The sequence below is a fragment of the Palaemon carinicauda genome, chromosome 1 (assembly GCF_036898095.1).
Source record: "Palaemon carinicauda isolate YSFRI2023 chromosome 1, ASM3689809v2, whole genome shotgun sequence".
Taxonomy (NCBI): domain Eukaryota; kingdom Metazoa; phylum Arthropoda; class Malacostraca; order Decapoda; family Palaemonidae; genus Palaemon; species Palaemon carinicauda.
Window position 1 is genome coordinate 103,525,599 of NC_090725.1, and position 8,782 is coordinate 103,534,380.

General features: G+C 35.2%; 1 long non-coding RNA gene across 3 annotated transcripts in view; it reads right to left on the reverse strand.

The window, feature by feature from the left end:
- The window catches only part of LOC137642722 (uncharacterized), an 80,545-nt gene extending 80,392 nt beyond the window's left edge, over positions 1-153 (reverse strand). For all 3 annotated transcript variants that reach the window (XR_011044845.1, XR_011044848.1, XR_011044847.1), the window contains exon 1: positions 46-153. This is a non-coding gene — a long non-coding RNA (uncharacterized lncRNA). The remainder of the gene's footprint in view (positions 1-45) is intronic.
- Positions 154-8,782: the final 8,629 nt, after the last annotated feature.

The window sequence follows — 8,782 nt, forward strand, 5'->3', positions numbered from 1 at the left end:
TGCGAAAAAGTCAGAAATGAACCTGATAATTATATATGGTCTTACCTCCATTGTTCACAAAAGCACCAATTATAAGAATCACGTCCGTCCTCTTCCAAGTTAAGGACTAGAATGACTCTTCCACCGGCGAAAAATACATCCCTAGACACCCCCTAGAAATTCCCCAAAGCAGAAGTAATTTCTTAAAAGTTTTTAACAAAAATAGTTATTTTGCATACTGTTGCATCTTCTATAACTTTAATATACCATGCATTTACTTTTGATAAATTAATTCATGATACCACAAACATAAAAGATTTAGCTTTTTAGAATACTCAGAACTTAGCCCCTGGCAGGCAGGCAGGCAGACAGACAGGTTAGAACAACCTGCACTGAAGGTGCAGGGCACGGGCTGTCAAGGCAGCCCGTAAAAACTTAGGCATTAATTGTGTTTTGATGAAATGTGTTCCCTAAAAGATATTTACACAAAATCATAATTATATTGGTATAATAAGCGAAGCTTAACAAAAAAGCAAACCATTCACAGTAAGTAAATAACAGTTAACAGACTATATATTTTCATTGTTTTTTTTTTTCTTACAAATTGAAACCAAACAAAATTTAAATTGTTGAATATCTACCCACTTAGAAAATTAGTGTTATATCCTGAAGATTGAAAATTTAAGAATGCTAATATTACATTTCCCCGAAATTCCCAGATAAAAAGGTACCCCAGTTTTATGCCCTAAACCGTGGAATAGAAATATCCCGATTTGTGAGCAAATTCCCCAAAAGTAGGGCCCTTAGTGGAAAATTTACTTCAGCCAATCAGAGACCTCCACAATACCCTGCGTTTCTATCGTTATTCTTGTATGTTGCCAATTAGATATTTAATCCCACGATATACTATTTGGGCGATAAAAGTCTTTCAAAAGTCATTTGTATAAACAAAATTTAATATCTAATCGATATATACAATTGAAGTCTATAAGCAAGATGTTTTATATTGATAGTTGCTTCAAAGAATGCAACTATTAGATCCGTTAAGTCATTCAGACAGAAAATGAGGACTAGATTCATCAGACACACCTAGCTGATTTTTAAATCTACATCTATGAAAGTATTTTAGCAAATTTTATGAGTTATTTCCGAAGGAAATTTTAACTTCCATAATTTATATGGTTTTATGACATTCTTTAAGCAAGATTTACTGAGAAATAAGAAATGCATCGGCATATTTTTCCTTGGAACCCTTGGGCTATTTAAAAGCATCCTGCTTTTCCAACTAGGGTTATAACTACAAGGTCTAATCTAAGTATCGAATTTAACTATGATGAATATATTTTACTTTACCAAATATACTCTTTAGAATATCGATATTTAGGCATAGACCTAATCTACCATTCTATCCTCCCTTACTACTAGAGTAATCCCCTCATATGTGCATTAAAATTACCTAGCCTAAGTCATACTACAGTTAACGCAGCTTAATCTCATAAGCATTATAGGGCCACACAAATTTATTCACATAGAACATTTTAATGTATAGCATACTTTTTTAAATAGACAATATCAAAATTCACAATAATTATACTTCTTATAACAAATAGTACTTAAATAAAAGTGTAAGTCTTGCTAAAACTATCGTAAATATCACAATTAGTATTAATAATTAATAAATAAGATAAAAAGTTAAAAAAAACAATAATAATTCAATAAATATAAGACAAACCCAAAGCAGCTTTTGAATATTTATAATTTTTCAATTAGAAAAACAGCCCACCGCAGATCGTAATATATATTTACCGTGGTATTCTTTAATACTTTATCACCCGAATGCTCTTTCTGGTTTCATACAAAAATGCATGGGCTGTTGTTCCATGAATATTAAAATAATATCATCTTTGTGCTAGGCACGTTAGATTTGGGATTATTGTACTAATCCTGTTCTTATTCATATATTCTACCAAATCATTAATTTCTGATTTTTTTTTTAAATTAAAATTTTGAATAGCAGCTTTTACAATGATATCTGATGATTTTCAAAAGCCATTTGCATAACAACCATTCACTGTTTAATAGATAAATAAAAGCCCAAATGGTCCTTATTCGTATTTACATTAGTATGTGCTTTCAAAAATTAGAAAACGTATCCTAATTTTTCAATCAGAGAAAACAGATTTTAAAACTATCATTGGCGTAAACTGCATACTGTTATGTTTATATCTTAATATGGGGAAATATTATGAAGTACAGATTAAAAACATAACATTATATATATATATATATATATATATATATATATATATATATATATATATATATATATATATATATATATATATATAGCCTACTTTCATTAAAACTTAACGGAAAATAAAGATAAGAATAATTTAACCAAATATTCATAAATTGTAAAAAAAAAAAAAAACACGATGAGATTAAATCGCTATTGATATCAGTTTTATTGATTTGTCTTATAGAAATTAAATAATGAGATTTTGTCACAGTTGATTTTATCATATTCAACAGAATAGACTGATATCGCCTGAATAGAAAAAAAAGCATGTTCCCAACAACACAGTTGATTAGGCTACAATGGAAAAAAAACAATTTTCAGTGAAATATAAAGGTTTGCAAATAATACTGTAAATTTGGGTACTCACCTATTGTATAATGAAGTCATTCATTATTTCATACCCAGCTGGGATAGAAGGACGCATGATATTGGGTATCAGCTGTAGCCTACAACAGTCATTATTGGTAAGTTTCCAGAGTAACCCTTACAAATATTTATGTACATTTCCTAAAAGTAGAGTTACCAGATTACAAGATTAGAAATCTGGGATACTCTTGAAATCTCTCAAAATTTATGGGTAGCCTCTATACATATAGCCATCAAGGAGCTGACCACTACCTCATGCATCACAACAGAGGGTTTGGAATCTCTATAAACAACACTAGAAACTTGCTTATAGGTTTCAAAATACCGAGACAGAGGAATCACATGGTGACACATGATGCAAGAACGGAAAAGTGCTATTAGTGCCCCACAAAGCACATTCATAATGTGCAATAGCTTACCATTTCCCCGAGATCAACCTTAGTGAAATGGGTTCAACTCCTCTGAGGTTGACAGAGCTTTTGTGGCTTGTTAGAGTCTTGGCCAATAAAAAGCCGTGCTGCTTCTTGGTGATACTCAGTTGTACAAGAGGTGTTCATTAAGAATTTCCCTTGACCCACTTTGGATTATCATATCTGATTGAAATTTCACCTGTGTATTGGTACATTAGCATATAGGTCATATGATAATTTGCAGCACTGAACTAACATTGCTTTGTTTTTTATAGGTGTTAGATTGAAGTAAGGTGTGACTATGGACCCAATCGAGTACCAAGCAGTGATCAGGTTTCTATATTTGAAAGGTCGCACGCCTAAACAGACCTTCATTGAAATGAAACAAACTTATGGAGATGCCGCCCCATCATATCATGTTGTGAAACACTGACATAGCCAGTTAAAGGGTGGCCGAACATCTGCCAAAACAGCACCCGTTCCTGGACACCCTAATTCTGCCATTGATGAAGAGACCATCCATCAATTAGAGGCTGCCATTTTGGAAGACCGCCATAAAACTGTTCGTCAGTTAGCCCGAATTGTATAGATAAGTGTAGGGTCTGTGGAAAAAATCCTTCAGGACCATTTGCACATGCATAAGATGTCTGCACAGTGGATTCCAAGGCTCCTTACTCCTTTTCAGAAGCAGGAACGAGTGGATTGCTCAACGGCTTTTTTGGACATGTGTCAACAAAACCAGGAAGCCTTTTTTAACAGACTTGTCACACAAAATGAAACATGGGCCCACCACTATGATCCCGAGACTAAAGCCCAGTCTATGCAGTGGAAGCACTTTGACTCATCGCCCCTAAAAAAGACAAGAGTGCAACCTTCTGCAGGAAGGGTCATGCTTATCATCTTTTGGGACCAGCACAAAGTAGTGATGATGGATTTCTTAGCCAAGTGTACCACAATTACTGGAACTTCCTATGCTTCACTACTGCATAAATTGCGAGAATACAACAAACTCAAAAGGTGTGGCAGACTGACCAGAGGAGTCAAGCTTCTGCAAAACAATGTTCCAGTCCACAACTCGCATATCGGCCAGAGAGAAGAGCAGTCTTGTGGCTATGAAATTCTTCTTCAACAGCCCTTATTCTCCTGACCTGGCATCATCTGACTTTCACCTCTTTTCAACCATGAAGTCATTTTTGTAGGGTACACATTTTCCAGGTGGTGAGACACTGATTTCCAAGGTAAAGTTATGCTTTGAGACTCAACCCACTGACTTTTACAAAGAAGGTCCCCAAAGTTGCATAAAAAAATGGGAAAAATGTATAAACCTGGACGGTGCCTATGAAGAGAGAGACTAATAACTGTTCCAGGTTCTGTCTGTCTATGTCTGTTGGAAGTGGGTCAGGGGAAATCTTTAATGAATGCCCCTCTTACCTAAGAGTATGGTTGTTCTTGGATGTACAGAAATACCAGTAATCAATAGCCTTCTTCTGTCAATCCTGGCAAGAAACCAGGCTTCTGCCCTGTGCTGCTAAGTTGGGAACTGCAGCATGTTAGGGACAGCCCAACATTGAGGAGACTTAGCTATTGGTATGGCAGCACTTATGGGAGGTTGGGGACAGAAAAGATGGAAAGTTATCTGGGACTAACCAGATGGGGCATCAGATGGGTAAATATCAGCCACCTCTCTTTTTTATACTAAGTGTTCACAAAACAAGCAAAGAAGTAACTAGTAAAGATCTCCGCATAGATAAATACTAGACAATATCATTAAGAAACTAAAAATGATTGAGAAACGGAAGTTAAAGCATAGATGTTCAAAGTGCCAGATAAACAAATGGTGTGTCAAATTCAAAGAAGGGTGCACTGCAAACCTGTACCGTAGGAATGTATGCCTGCTCTGCCAGCAGAAACAGGAAACAGAAAAATGAAAACCATGAACTAAGAAAAAAAAATTATAAGAGATTATGTCCAAGTTCTAACAGTTGGAAATAGGAAACAAAATCATAATGTAGTTGAAAATGGGATTAGTATCTAAGAGATACAAGATAAGGTAAAATCAAGGACAGAACTTAATGAGGATATTATTATCAACAAAACAGAGTTCATGAAATCCACTAGAGGAAGTGTAGCAAAGGGAAAGCAGAAACAACAGCCTAGAAATGTAGCTGCTACCAGAAACAGATTCTCCCTCCTGGCAGAGGAAGGGAAAGATGAGACTGTGCTAGTCGGAGACTCCAGGGATGGATATATTAATCTATATTAGATAAATACATCCCGCACCGCTGTCACCATAAGTCATGCCGTTTCACACGACTTTTCACTGAACTCTTACCTTCGTCAATTGTCCTTACTTAATTCGGAGGCACCATTCAACTTAGGACAATCGGCTTATTCCTGGCTAGCCTATCTATAACAAACCAAGCCTTGACATAGGCTAATACCGTGTACATCATAGGTATAGGCTAATACTCTAAGCCTAGGCTTAAGGTAACTTGACTCTTGCTGTGGAGAAGGATGGATCTTCATTTGCAGTGGAGGTTGAGGGAAAGGCTGGTTCCCGGGTTTTTTTTTTTTTTTATTCTTACTAAAATTGGTAGTACATGATCGGTACTCCAAACTGGTACCCTGTAATACAAAGTCTTCGTTTAGGACAGCGATCCTATGTCAAACAGCATGCAATTCGTAGTCTAGGCTATACTGTACTCTTATCTAACCTACTGGTTACACTGCACAGTTAGCCTGGCAACTCAAAGAATAAACTTCACAAATCTGAGAATAATATTACACATCTTAACTTACGGTTGGTGGTACAAATTCCAACCACATGCAAGCACAGCATTGAACAGTTTCAATACTGGGAAATTTATCTATCTTTATTTGATACATTTAAAAAAAAATAACCACAATAGTCAATATCAAGTGTTATTAAAACATCAACTATAACTAAGACAAGTGCATACCTTTTACAAGAGAGAAAGTAAGAATTTCAATTAAATAATAAGGGGGAGCAACACCGTTTCCCCTCTACTCTGGTCGCTGTCACCTCGAAGAGTGCGCTCTGAGCTTACCCAGCACAGCTACGCCCGAGGCTCACGCAATTACGCCTCTGTTTACCTTGGCACTCAATCACAAACTCTCGACCACAGACACAACTACTCCTTTGTTACACCTCTCTACACCTCTGCATATGCACACTCGATCCTACACCATCTCAACTAGGTGTGGCTAACATAACATTTTGATGAGATAAAAACCAATTCGTTTATTAAGTCTAATAATCGTAAATGGAATTACCATTCAGTTAAATGAAGCATTTTTGTCATTACACTTTGTCCTTAGCGAACCTGTGAAACACCTAATGAGGATCGGTTTCTTTTCGTTTATTGCAAAAAACACACTGTGTGACTTATTCACTGCTGGCGCCATGATTTCGTTTGTGTAAACTGTCAAATTCTGAATATAAACAAACAGACGACAAACCATGTATACCTACAACGCCATCTAATTACTGAGCGGTCAAACTATTGTGTTAACTTTGGAGTTGTCAACTAGTGTGTTAATATTCATATTTTGAGCCTTCCTATCTTCCTTCAGTATATAGTCTTTGTCTCAGACTAGGAGTGCGAAACAATGCATTTAGCAGGAATATTGGAATATGGAACAAAATATTTTTTTTCGTATTAGATAATTATTTAATATTGTCTTTCTTTTGAATACCATAGTATAAGGATAGAATAAAATAGACATTATATGTACGCTTGATTACCTCAGTTTTACGATATCATGAACTACTTTTGTGACTTTTACCCAGATTTATATTTTGCAAGCAATTTACTTATATTTAGATTGCCTTACCTTATATAAAACACGGGCTCTTGCATTGACAGCCCGTAGAAGCAACCAGATGCATGGACATGCCTATAAAGAATTCGGCTACACACACACACACACACACATTTTTTTCCCTGTCCATTGAAGGTAAAAATTACTGCAATTATACTTACTAATAAACTTCTGCTTAAAACATTAGTACTTCAATTTCTATCTCTTTTGCAATATGTACTGGATAAAAACATAAATGTAACTCTCTCTCTCTCTCTCTCTCTCTCTCTCTCTCTCTCTCTCTCTCTCTCTCTCTCTCTCTCTCTCTCTCAATTTAATATTGCATGTTTCTGTAAAGGTAATCCAAACTTTATAAACTTTGTGCAATTGAGAAATAGTGAAATACTTTTCTACATTAATATCTGATACAATGATATTCATTCCATCACTTAAAATAAGTCCAATGCATTCCCTGTCAAAGCTGTTGCACAATCAACGTTATTAACCAATTGATATGATTCCAATAACCCACTAAAGGCTGAAACATGACGATTTGATGCATCATCCATCCAAAGATTGAAATATCTACAAATATTTAATTTCGTTTTTGTAATGGCAATGCCCAGGGGAGTGCAGTAAGTTCAATCTTATTCTGTTTATAGGCCTACTATCCTATCATAAGTACGACAGAGGCACAAAGTGGGGTTTAGATTATATGCAGATGATAGGCCTACATGTAGGCACTTCTCCATAAATAACATTGGCAATACTACTGAAACTTTAAACCAAATTCTGACCAGGGAATAGGGAATGGATGACACTTAAACAACTAAAACTGAACTAAAATAAATGTCTATACAAGACACTTTCACTCTTTCTTGTTCAGAGCGATATCATGCCAACGGTCAGGGGCTCTAGGTCCGAGTCGTTCCACATCTATAACATTTTATATATTAAATTCTTATTCTAATTAATATGATGATAGGATGTTTCCATTAACAACCAAAATGATTACCTGGAACATAGATGAAGAATTGTTAGTAATTATTTCTCAGCTGATCCCATCTTTGGTCGTCAATTTTTCCTGGTGGGATTTAATGATACATTGGTATTCTTAAAATACACTTTAATAAATCTTGTGACTACATTGCTCTATGACAGCCAACTCCTAAGTGTGTGTGTGTGGAGCGTCATACACAATCTGACAAAACCAAAACATTGCTAAACAACAAAAGGGCATCGCTCTCAAAGACTTAAATCCTACTCCAGTATAAAATTATAAAGAATTACATCCTATCTTTGAGGTAATTAACAAATGCTTGAATCCTAATATCAAAAATAAATCATTTCACTTATATACAAAGCATAACATGTTTTATTCATGCAATATGATGCCATGTTGCGCAATACCTGTAACACTTGAAATAATACAGTACATTATTACAATAATACATAACAGTCTCCTCCTTAACTTGACATTGTAAAAATCTTTATAAATCTAATCTCTCAGGGGGCTTTCCTCTATTAATCCTATTAGGAAGCACTTTAACCTCATCTTGTACTGGTACATGAATTGGTTCTGAATCTACATTTGATGTTGGAGCATCTTGGTTAATATTTGACTAATTTGATCTAACTACTTCTTTAAGTTTCTCATCTCTAACATTCACATGCTCTACTGTATTTCTTGTTAATGGCTGTAATTGATCAACATGACCTTGTACAACATTATCACCAACACAAACATCATAATGTAAATTTCCTATCTCCCTTACAATCTCTCCTGGTACCCACTTCTCTGGAGTGTTGTACGATCTTACCATGACATCAGATAAAGGTAAAAAATGTCTTACACTAGGAAGCTTTACTACTTGTTTATACCCTTTATCTTCTAAATCACTTTGCA